This window comes from Melampsora larici-populina (assembly GCF_000204055.1).
Source record: "Melampsora larici-populina 98AG31 unplaced genomic scaffold MELLAscaffold_8, whole genome shotgun sequence".
NCBI classification, from domain to species: Eukaryota; Fungi; Basidiomycota; class Pucciniomycetes; order Pucciniales; family Melampsoraceae; genus Melampsora; species Melampsora laricis-populina.
Genome location: NW_006768772.1, coordinates 640,374 through 653,809, shown reverse-complemented (window position 1 = coordinate 653,809; position 13,436 = coordinate 640,374).

Genomic DNA, 13,436 nt, shown 5'->3' with positions numbered 1-13,436 from the left:
AAGTTCACATTGATTCAAGTTCACACATGAGCTCTCCAAGATTTTCCTTCATGTTGAGATCTCTGTAAGAATTACAAAAACTCATATCCCTACCCCCCTTGAAACCTTGAAAAATGATATATGATCATGATTTGGGCAGTTTTGCAAGGGTTGGGATAGATGAACTGGCACATACTCCACATTTGAGCCACCTGAGATCACTGAACTGGAGGTGCACCCACCAAGTATGCTATGGCCACAAATCCATTCAGCCTCACTTTAATGCTCTCATTTCATACCTTTTCATTCCCCTCAACTCAAGTGCAAACCTTTACTTGATTGCAACATGGATAAGTAAAACTTACTAAAAAACTTGATAGAATATTCCACAAATTGTGGCACGGGTTTTGGGCAACATCCCAAGGCATAATGCCCCGGGTAATAAAATTCTTCAACATAATAAACAACCCCTATGGGGCGGTAGCGGAACAATAGCTCAGACTGACAAAAAATAAACAACAACAGTTTGACAAAAAAGAAATAATAACAATGAAAACTGATTTTCCTTTGCTCTTTTTTTTTTTGAAAAACAACCTTGATAATAAGGACCCCACTATTTATTGCCCGATTAGGAAATATCTGTCGCCCCTTTTTTTGGAAGCATTACCCGAGGTATCCGACACAACCCGATTTCATGAGCCTAAATTTGGCTCAGTCGGACATGCAGGGCGACTCCAGGGCTCAACTCACAAGCACATTCCCACCAGGGGCTCCACACATGACCTGATTTGCACCCCATGTGTCCCCAATAGGGTGAATAGAAGTTTCCTTTTGTGAAGAAACTTTTCAAAAGGGCTATCAATGACATCAATGCCCGGACCGGCCCTTGACACCATATCTCCCTGCTGCCCAAAGGGAGAGAGAACGCAAGAGACACAAACTCCCTTCAAGACTTCTTGGCCGTCCAACCCCTTTTCCCCCTTGTCCACTTTCACCAAGTATCATCCTTTCCTAACATCTTGACACAATCTTCCACAAACACCCCACAACTTCCCCAAAACAAACAACACGGCTAGCTAACTCGGCTTACACGCCCTGCTAGTACACAGATACAGTCTTCTTTCATATTCGTTCATACTTCATAGTCAATATCAAACCTTGAGCTTACGGTTCACAGATCAACAACACTACAGCACGTAATACATACTGCATACACACCATGTCAAACCCACATCATCCAGCCTTAACACCAATGGAAGTTACCCCAGACCCTCATCCCCACCTCCCAAACAACAATATTACCCATCCTAATACCCATAATCACGCTTACCCTCCTCCCCACGGCTTCGACCAAACCGGCCAAGGTCATAATCGATATCTACCCCCTCTTTCCTACTGGTATCCACCGTACCCAGCACCTTTTTTCTTCGCAAACGGAAGTCAAGGACCCATCAACCCCTCGGTTCCATTTGGTTATCATCAACCTCATCCATCTGGGATGAATCGGCCGCCGCAAGCGGCGTATCATCAAGCACCCTTGTTTCCCGACCCGATGAATCCTTACATAAACCAACCACACCAACCTGTTTTGAACCATCAAACTATGAGTGATTTACCCTCTACGGCCTCTTTTTCAACACTTGCAATCTCACCTGCCACCACCTCATTGTCTACTTCACCTGCCACCACCGAAAGCTCTACTTCGACCACTGTCCACATCCAAACATCTGCGATGACTCCATCTCAAACATCACCTCCCAAAAACCTTATCGCAACGCCTGTTCTTAACGTCACAACCCCGGTAATTAATATCCCAGCTGTTATTGATCTTATCAACGTAGTAGAGGCCATTGAGGAAGAGGTTCAAGTTCCTCACGAACGAGACGCGGACTGGCCCCAACTAGGTATGCCCAAATAGCCACCAACCATGTACATACCGTTCTAATCTTCTTTACGTCTTTTACTGACGTGTATGTGCATTCTTTTTGTGTTAGGTGTCTTGCCAATTCGGTTGCTTCGCTCACCAAAGGTGGAATGGAATTTGTCCAAATGCAGAATGGTTTGATGTACATGTATGCCGTTGCACATCATCAAGGGTATGCCTTCACTATCAAGAGTCACAAATCCGACAAAGAACAAACGGTTAGAATTTATTTGCAATGCTCACTTGGGTACAAGAAAGCCGGCCACAAAGTTCCTTTGCAAGCCAAGAAACAATCATCCTCTTCAAAGAAGACCGGCTGTATGTTTGAGATCTCCCTAAATTATCATTCCCGTCGTGACCGATGGATTGTCACTCAAGACCTCAAGAAGACCTGCAAAACAAAACACAACCATGACCCCTTTGATAAACCTAGTGATCTCTCAATTTATCGACGATTCTCTCCTGAAAACCTCGAGCAAATTGACCTATTTTCCTCTGCTGGCTGCTGTGCAACTCAAATTCGGTCCCTTCTCAAGATTGATCCCGACTCTCAACCACTAGTTCGTGACATACACAACGTCCGAAGTTGTGCTAGAACTAACTGGCTCAATGGTCGGACTCCTGTTCAAGGTCTTTTTGATTTGATTACATCAAGCAACTGGGCGCATCACACTTTAACTTCGGAAACGGGAACATTGCTCAACCTCTTCTTTGCTAGCCCTTCCGACATTGCTCTGGCTTGTCGATTCCCCACGGTTCTTGCTCTCGATTGTACTTACAAAACTAACCGTTTCAACCTTCCACTCTTACACATTGTTGGTACGACAAATACTCACAAATCATTCACCGTGGCAATGTGTTTCATGAGCAGCGAAAAGGAGCCCCAGTATGAGTGGGCCTTGAACCAGCTCAAAGACGTCCTATTACACAATGAGGATGCCTCCGCGACGGTTCAGCTGCCTCAGACTTTCGCAACGGACGCTGAACCGGCCCTGTTCAATGCTATTGGAACGGTTTTTCCCAAAGCTACCCGCATCCTCTGTGTGTGGCACATCAACCAGAATGTCGCCAAAAACTGTAAGAACAAGTTTACCAATACCAAATGGACAGACTTTATGAAACTATGGAACTTGTATGTCGCCTCCTCAACACCTGCTGAATACGATTCAAATCTTGAAGAACTTACCAAAGTAGCAAGAGCCCATGATGTCTTTGATTACTTGCAAAACACTTGGATTTATCGCAAGGAGAAGTTTGTCACGCTGTTTACCTCTGAATCACCTCATTTTGGTAACTCATCAACATCTCGAGTGGAAGGCAGTCACTTCAGGGCCAAACGATTCCTCAATGGCCGCAATAACGACTTTGTCACTTGTTTCAATTCTTTCAAACGGTTTGAAGAACACCAGATGAGCAAAATCACTATATCAGTTGGAGTTGAGCAGACTAAAACACTTGAAGGTCTTCCTATATTCTTCAAAGACCTGAATGGACGCATCTCTCATTACGCACTCAAGAAAATGAAGGAACAGTACAACTTATTGCCTGATTCGCTCCAAAAGCCTTGCACTCATACTTTCAGAGGCGCCTGGGGCCTTCCCTGCTCTCATGAACTGGCAACTGCGCGTGACAACATGGATTTCCTATCAACGGACTTCATGCACACGCAGTGGAATCTTTTCATGGAGGTCCCTCCAGCCAATCATGTCGGACTTCAAGCTGCTGCTGGATCAAGATTCGACCGCATTATTGAACTACCTGAACAAACTTTGCGCAAACTCTATGTGGAAATTGGATTACTCGAGACCAATCGATACACGCTCTTACCAATATTGAATGCTAATGTGAAGACCAACAATCGTGGTTGACCCAAAGCTACAAAATCTCAAGGAAATGAGGGGAGTCAAGGTAGATGGAAGTCTCAACACGAAATCGACGAGGCGAAGAAAACCCCTCGGCTTAGCAAATGCAGCTACTGCAAAATTGGTGGTCACAAAATCACAACGTGCCCATCTCGTGCTTCTCAAACCTCCAAAGATCAACAAGACGAGGATCCATCCAACCTACCTATTGCCTCCAGCTCTGGCTCTTCGGCTTCCGCTCAAGGATTACCATCGACCTCTGCCGCTGATGTGCAAATGATGGATGATTTCTTTCAAATCAAAGAAGATTTCATTTTGGACGAGGTGGATAAAGAATCAACGGGCGTTTCCTTAGCTGACAACACGGATGAAGAATCACTTAATAAATCAGACTCCAGTGCAAGCTCGCAACATTCATCTGACTCATCATCTGAAGACAAATCTGAAGAGAATGAGAACCTTTGTCCTTTTTGTGACAACCCTCTTCCTAAAGAACCGTCAATCAAGCTCACTGAACTCATGGAAACCCTACTGAAGATGCCTAATATTCGAAAAGGTATTGGCCGTGCCGGAGCAATGTCACTTCCGGTATGTATCTGATCTATCTTTTTTTGGTATGCATCAATTTACTGATATGTCACGCTTGAACCACAGTTCATGCAAACAGCAGACTTCTGTCATTTGCATCACGTGGAGACAGACATCATACCGCTTGGTGTCAGCAAGGGATGGCCAATAGCAATCGATTTCAGTGGATTATCTGAGTATGTATCCACTCTACACTCCATCTTGTTAATCCTCTGTCTAACTCCCTGTTTGTTTGTCTCACAGTCGCATCAAGAAACATTCAATGGTCCTGAGCAATATCATATGCAAAGTCAAGAAGTCCGCTTATCTTGAATTGGCCAAGAAGCTAATTGGACACAGCCACATGAATCAAATTGATGCGCAAATGGATCATTTTGAGGTTGAACAACCTGGATAGTGAGTTTTCCGCCTGGTACCTTCTTGATCATCCAATAGTGTCTGAAGTCATATGTTTCTTGTTCTAGTTATGGATATGAGGGATATGCGATCATTCTTAAAACACTGGAGGAACTATTCATTAACGACATAGCCTCTAAATCACATCTTAACGCCGCAAGGGCGTCCCCACTCAGCGTTCAATTGTTTCTGCGACACGTACTCGTTCCGGAAATCAGTATCTCTTTAATTGCAGAAGATTTAAACTTGAATCGAGGCGATCCCAAAGTACGAGCCACTCTGGAAGCGTCGATCCTTTGGAGCCGCCATCTTTCCACTTCCAGATGAATTCGAAACCCACGCTAATGTGAAACAATCGACCAAGCGATCTCTTTCATCCAAAAGAAGTCAGCGGGGCACAGCTTCATCCAAGTCTTCTGCGAGCTTCAAGAGCATCTTGAAAACCCCTGACGAACAGTTCATACTCAAACAACTACCTTGCTTCATCGTGCCTTTCATCAAGTCAATCTTCAACCCACCTGCAAATGGCAACTGCGGTTATTGTGCAATCGCTGCATCACTCAATAATCAGACTCAGGACGCGTACGTATCAGTTCGTAGTCAATTACTTGAAGAACTAGTATGCCACAGGGCAGAGCACGAGGGCCTCCTCTCCATTTCTAGATCACAAACTGGAATGAAGACGAGACGGGCTATCAAACCTTATGCGACCGAAGTCATTGAGGATCTACTGGTTTGCCTTGAACCCCAGGGTCGCACATGCACTTTGGAGTTCTGGTTACGCATGCCTTACATGGGCTACATCATTGCAAGTACTTACGACTGTCCCGTTGTACTCTTCGACCCACTGGAAGGTAATTGCAGTACTTTTTTTCCGTATCGCACCCCGCCTAACAACAAGCAACCAATTATCCTGGCTTTTGTGAATGGCAACCATTTTGTGAGTCTTGGAACCGGGGGTCCATCAAAAATTCCATTCCCTCAGTTATACGGGAAGTCCCCAACCATCAGCGCTACCCAAGTACCAGACTGGATTGCAAAGTATAAAGGCCAGATGGATATGTGGCTTGCTGCCCGAGCTCAGTAATTTCTGTATCTTTATCTGTATCTTATTTAGTTGATACTGTAGAGCGGCAAAGACGGAAAGGGAACTAGAATGACTAGTGTCAGTTTAGGACCACCGAAACAATAGAGAAATGTGACATTTCATATAGAGAGAAAAAGGAAAAAGGTTCTACCTAGAATGACTAGTGTCAGTTTAGGACTACCGAAACAATAGAGAAATGTGACGAAGGAATAGCTAGGACACATGAGATAGAACACAGTTTATATCTGAAACAAGTTGCGCGTGGCGTTACAATCAATGACATAATAGTGAAACAATAACCGGTCCATTCCTAAACATTCCTCCATATTCCAACTAGTCTAATCCAAAAGAAGGTTAGGTAGGCTGTGTGCCTTGCCATCCATGATGCCTGGCCAGCCATAGCCGTAACACCCCCCCTCAAACTTTTAGAGGTTTATCATTCTAAGTCATACAAATGTTTTTCTTGTGCATATGAAAAATAATGTTACCTAATGATTTTGTTAAAATATCCGCTTTTTGATTTGGTCCATCTACCCATTCAACCTTCAAATTTCCGTCGAAAATTTGTTCATTTACATAATGAAATTCTCTAGATACATGATGTGATCGTTTCGTGAGATGCAAATCCTGAGCTACCTTGATAGCTGCCGTGTTGTCGCACTTTAAGGTTGTAATAAAAGCCGTCGAAAAGATGTCTTCAAGTAAGTTTTGTACCCAAATCGACTCTCTTGAAGCTACGCCCAGTGCCATGTATTCTGCGTGACATGTTGATGTCGCTACGCAGCTCTGCCGTCTTGACGCCCATGAAATTACGTTTCCAAACAAAAATACCACAAATCCATGCGTTGACCTTGAGAATTCTCCACCCCAGTTCGCATCACAATACGTAACCAGGTCATTTCCATCCACCATCTTTTTGAACCAAATACCATCATTCTTCGTCCCACTAAGATACCTGAGTAGATGCTTGAGTGCAAGCCAATGTTCACCATTCGGTCTTGATGAAAAACGTGCCAAATAATTGACCGCGAAAGCCATGTCCGGGCGTGTTCCTATAGCGAGATAAGATAAAGAACCAAGGATTGAAAGATATGATGAAGTGTTGATGCCCAAGACGTCCTTATCGGTCGAAGCTAAGTTAAGATTCGCAATCATTGGTGTCATAACTTTTGAGTTGCTGAAACCGGTGGATTCAAGAATAGTACTTGTTAAAGATGGTTGAGATAAGAAAATACCCTCAGGGGAGTGTTGGATCTTGATGCCGACAATTTGCTCGAGATTGTCATTCCAGGTGAGTTCGAATGATTTAAGCAAGGAGTCTCGGATGAAAAGGACGATGTCCATGGATGAACCTGCAATCACTCCGTCGTCTACATGTATCCAAAGTAAAGCTATGCTACCTTTGTAATGCAAAACATAAAGTGATTGATCATTCACACAGTACTTACATCCCATGCCTGCCAACACCGATGAAAAATGCTTCCACCAGCACCGTGCGGCTTGCTTTGTACCGTAGAGAGCTTTCTTGAGAAGTAGAACAAGGTTAGGTAATGTCGTAGAGATGCCTTCTGCTGGCCGAACGTAAACTTCTTCATCGATGGGTGAGTGAGGATAAGCAGCAACGATTTCGAAACCCCGTAAGATCCATCCTTTGTTCACCGTGACAGAGAAGATAATCATCAGAGAGGTGAAACGAGCTGTAGGTGCAAAAGTTTCAGAAAAGTCTATTCCTTCTCGTTGGGTGAAACCGCTAACTACAAATCTGGCTTTTCTCTTGACAACATTACCGTTTGAGTCCGTTTTCTCAGCAAAAACCCACTTGCTCGAGACTGTCTTTTGTCCAGCCGGCAAAACCACCTCTTCCCACACATTCAATTTTGTAAGTACTTCAATTTCTTTTCTACATGCTTCTTTCCATTCATTCTTATGCTCCCCGTTAATTGCTTCTTGATAACTTTTCGGTAATTGAAATGCAATACCGGCCGCTTTTGCTTGAAGAGTAGCTATGTCAAGATCTTGACTTCGTACCGTTTCCGTAAAAGTTGCGTCATCAAGTAAGTATGAAACCGAGAGTGATTCAATGAGATCTCGCAATTCTTGATGTGCTTTGAGATTGTCGTTGGATAAGAGGATGTCGTTCAAAGAAGTATCTTCGTTCGTTGAGATCGGGTGTTGAGGTGTGAGTGATTCATTTGGTATAACCTTCTCATTGAGCCATCTAGCATGTCCTGAGTCGATAAATTCATTTGTTGATGGTACCCAAAACCTCCAACCCTTGCTTTGTTCAAGGTATCCTACAAACCTACATTTGATTGCTCGTTCATCAAGTTTCTTTCGTTTTTCCAATGGTACGTGGACGAAAGCCCAGCTGCCGAAAATTCGTAAATGGTCTACTTGAGGTGAGAATCCGAAAAATAGTTCTGTTGGTGTTTTTGAACCGGTGTTGGAGTTTGGCGTTTTGTTGTGTAGATCTGTGGCTGTGGTGATTGCAAAACCCCAAAAGTGTCGTGGAAGACCGGAATCCCTCAAAAGGACTTGCATTCCAGCTTGAACTGTACGATTTGCACGTTCAATCGCACCGTTTTGTTCGTGAAAATAAGGAAGTGAAGTCTGTACTGCTATTCCTTTTTCAGCGAAAAACGATTTCAGGGAATTATTCACAAATTCCCCCCCCCCATCAGTACGCCAGTGGATGACTTTCCTACCTGTACGTCGCTCTGCTTCTGCGATAAAAATTTTGATGTGTTGTGTGGCTTCAATCTTTGATTTCAGTAAGTATGTTCGCATGAAAGTCGAATAAACATCTCTGATTTCAAGAGAATATTTGGAGCCGGAAATTGTTTTAACCGGGAAAGGCCCGCATAAATCGGCCACAACTAACTGTAACGGTGTGTCGTAAGAGATAAGTGAAGGCCCAATTGTGGATGTTTTCGTAGATTAATTAGCCACTGCACAGTCTTCACAAACAGTAGTTTTTGTCAGTTTTTCCGGAAGTCCAACACATGATTGATCGCGAATTAGCTTGAGGAGGGTTCGGTCATTAGGATGACCCAAACGACGATGCCAAAGCATGAAGTCACCTGTCACAGCAGCTGTTGTAATGGATGGAGGAACAGATTTCAATACCCACTTCCTTCCTAACCGCTGCGCAGTGATTACTCTTGAGTTGTTTCTCCAGAGGTCAATTCCATCTTTTGAGTTTCAAAACGTAATTCCTTCTTCTTCTAGTTGAATTCCAGACAGGAGATTATGGCGCAGACTCTCACAAAAGTATACATTATTAACGTTCAAAAACTCCTTGGAGTTTGCTACATTGCATATACGGACAGTACCAACAGCAGTAATAAAAGAGGAAGATGAGTTATTCGCCATTTTAACTGGTAAAGGTGTAATATCGCGTATTGTAATGAAATGAGAACGGTTGTTAAATACATGATGAGTTGCGCCAGTATCGAAGATGATGATTGAGGGGTCGATGTCAGTATCCAGTTGTGAAACTATGATGTGCCTGATGTCCACGCACCCAGTAAAATCGATATTGGCGAATTGTGGTTCCACAATGCGAGTATCTGATGTTGAAGCAGCCGATGATGATCACTCCTTCTCTTTCTTAGTTCGACACACATCTTCTTTGTGTCCTCTCTTCTTGCAATAGTGACATCTAACTCTTGTCTGTTCAGGTTTCTTCTTAACAACTGTCATCATTCCTTCTGCCACACCGATAGCTCCTCTTTTGAATGAAACATCAGCAGCCCCTAGGGCCCAAGTCATGTTGGATGAAGTGATGTTAGCTTGAGGGTTCGCTCTGAGGATCGGTTCGAAAGTGTGAGTGACATCCGGAAATCCAGTAGGCATGCTGTTTGCCAGGATGGCAGCAAAATCATCATTGTTTGTGAGCATTCCAGATCTTTCAAGTTTTCTCCTTATTCCAGATACTTTCGCGATGTGTCCATCGATAGTTTCAGACGTAGGATCGTATTTCGTGTTGTGTAATTGAGCGTGTAAGGCAATGCGACTGGCATAGGTCTGGCCAGAGAATTGTGCCTTGAGGTAACCGTATCGCTCAGATGGCACATTAGAAACTTGATTCAAACATAAGCTTAATTGTTTATCGATTGTCCAGTGCATAAGCGAAATAACACCTTCTGCAAAGTCTTGAACCCATCCGAATTGAGTTGGCATAATTCCTGGTTGTAAATAGGGAGCACATCCTGGAAAGTGTTGGAGGAGTCGTCTGAAATCCGCATCCCAAATATCGAAGTTTGATCCATCGGGTGCCAAAGTTGCTAATTGATCCAGTTTGATAGGACAAAGCTTCCATAATGAGGCAAAGGACGTATCATTCGATACCACAGGAGCAGTTTGAAAGATGTCCGTGACATTCGAAACGTTAGATTGTTGATTCACGTTCTGTTGATTGTTCTGAACGTTAAGAGTTTGGTCATAATTCGAAGGAGGAGCGTTTTGATTAATCAATTGGTCATTCCCAGCACCGGGTGCTGTAGATTGAACACCTTCCATGGTGGATGGTGGTTGGTCAGTGATGTCTGTTTCAACGAGTTCTTCAATTCGCGAGGTAGTATCGTGATTGATCGTTGATTTGGAATTTGCTGTTTCAAAAGATTTGTCTTCTATGCCGTCTGGTAACGTGTAGCTCATAACCTGTAGAGCGGCAAAGACGGAAAGGGAACTAGAATGACTAGTGTCAGTTTAGGAATACCAAAACAATAGAGAAATGTGACCTTTCATATAGAGAGAAAAAGGAAAAAGGTTCTACCTAGAATGACTAGTGTCAGTTTAGGACTACCGAAACAATAGAGAAATGTGACGAAGGAAAAGCTAAAACACATGAGATAGAACACAGTTTATATCTGAAACAAGTTGCGCGTGGTGTTACAATCAATGACATAATAGTGAAACAATAACCGGTCCATTCCTAAACATTCCTCCATATTCCAACTAGTCTAATCCGAAAGAAGGTTAGGTAGGCTGTGCGCCTTGCCATCCATGATGCCTGGCCAGCCATAGCCGTAACAGATACTGGGTTCTTTCTCTTTACACTTATGCTCACTGTGTGGTCATACACGCTATCTTACATTATTTCTGTATCTATGACCCTGTGTTGTTCTCTTTTGAACTTATGCTCACTATGACTATGTTGTTGTACACGTGCTGTCTTGTTCAACTATTGTATGCCTTCTATGCACTTTTGGTTAATGTATCACCATTATGATATGCAGCTCTTGCCTCCTCTGCAATGTGTGCATGACTCCAAATTACCAGCCTTTTGGCCAGTCGTGTAAGACAAAAATTGTGCCATCACCGACGTTGCCCGCTTCCTGGAGAAACTGGGCTATATTGTAGGTTTCGCCCGAGGTCCGACCCGAAATTATCCGTAAGGGGGCGACGGGTTTTTCTAACCGGGCGATAAAGAGTGGGGTCCAATAATAAATGTATATAGAAACCATAATAATAATAAAAACTTCACTCCCATTTTTTTTTCTGAGGAAGAATAAATCAAATGATACTCTGAATCTTAAATCTTAGATGAGAAATATAACAACAAAAGAATACCTAAGGGAAGTGGAGGGTGGGCTAAAGAGAAAAAACTAGAAAAGTGTTGACTTTTCTGACAATAGTGAACTCAATGGGATAATGTTGGACAAAGGTAAACTGGATGGTAAACTGGATGACATCATTTGTCCAAAATCAAAATAACCTGTAAGATATCTGATGGCATCAGTATAAAAGTTACATGTTGTAAAGTCTGAATTATCCCGTTCCCCTTTGTTAATAACAAGTTACCAACCACAAGTAGTTAATTTCATAAAGTCCCACTAAATCTTTGAAGGCATTTCTCCCAAATTTTAATTATAAGCTTTGAAAGCTTTCCTGAAAAAGCTTTACTGACCAAAAATGTTGCATCAAACAAGTTTCACTGTGAGCATTGACTACCACCAAAATTACTCCACTGGACTGCCAAGAAGAACCACATTGAACTCTTGCAAACAATTTTACTTGATTTTGAATCAAAAGCAGTCCTTACCTCAAGGTCCGACTCCTCATCAATTGCAATTTCTCCGTGCACATCAAGTGTCACAAAAGTTTCCAATAACAATTCAACTTGGATGAATGGTTAGTCTTTGGTCTTTTGAAATGTAATTTTGAAAAGACTCCAGAATTTTCATCAGCCTCTCCCCTGATTTTTGAATGATTGTAAACTTTCTCAAAAAGCTTTGTCTAATCCTACCCAATGTGATAACCTAAATTCCTATCTTTCCTTTTTTATCTTCTTATTTTTTCTTGATGCTTTCCAGCGTATTTTCCTTTTACATTTCTGTGCTTTTCAAATGTCTTTCCTTTAATTTTTCTTGACAAATCCTCATTGGATTTGTCCAAGTGTATTGTATTCCGGATTCAGATGTATCAGATCTGTCCACCTTAATTGTAAATGTGATGTCTTTGACTTCACATAGTTGTACTTTATCATTATTTCCTTATTTGAACTTTGTAGAGAAAGACACCTATATAAGGTTCCCTCTCATTGATTCAGGAATTAAATTGCAAGCAGCTTCTCCAATCCTTCACCTTACCAGAAACCATTGGACATCATACCGTGCAAGTTCAACCACAAACCAGCTTTTCAAAAATGTGTCAATTCATCGTTGGCCATTTGCAATGTAGATCAAAAGCTCCACTGAGTAAAAGGCTGTCATCAATCATGTTACACTCTAAGCATTGACTCTCACCAGGCTTACCCCACAGGATTGTTTAGAAGGACCACATTTACATTTTGAAAAGCATCTACCTCTCTTTTGAATCAAAAGCTTGACTTATCTGACAGTCTCCATCAATCCAAATTTTTCCATGCATGTCAAGTGCAACACAATATTCAGACTAAATTGTCAGTCTGCGCATCAACTGCAACGGAAACTTTACAGCATTCCATCTCCACTTTTAATTATGGGGGTGCATTCAATGCACAGCTTTATCCTGCAATTTTCCTACACTAATCTCTTTCAAAAGCAGTTTGTACTCACTGAGCTGTTGAATATCATAACTGAGTAGCTATAAGCATCTACTACATATGACTTTCAATCAAAAACTGTACCAAAAAGTGTCTTTGATTCCCTAAGTAGATTTTCATTCTGTTCATTGACTGCAACAAAACCTTTACAACATGTCATTTTGGAATTTATTCAACGTTTTAATCCATTGAAATTCTGACTTTTGCAATGATTGCTTTGAACTAATGCTGGCAGTGACAAGAGCTGCTGTGTGACTGCAACTTGTCATCCTCAGTCCCAATAACAAGAATTTGTCACATTGCATTGTTATAAAATCTCTTTGGACTCCAGCATGGCTTCAATCCGATAGGTGATCAACAACCTGATTGATTTCAATTTTGCCTTAAGATATTGTTGAAGAAGAGAAATTCGCCGATATTCCAATGGACTTCATTGTAAATCTTGCATGGGCTTCATATAAAAGTTGCATTTATTGTGTATACACATTTATGACGCTTATATGTATCAAAAATGATACAAAAGGTAGTTGAGAAGTTTGCTTTGGAGGAATCTTGATAATCGAAACGTGTGTT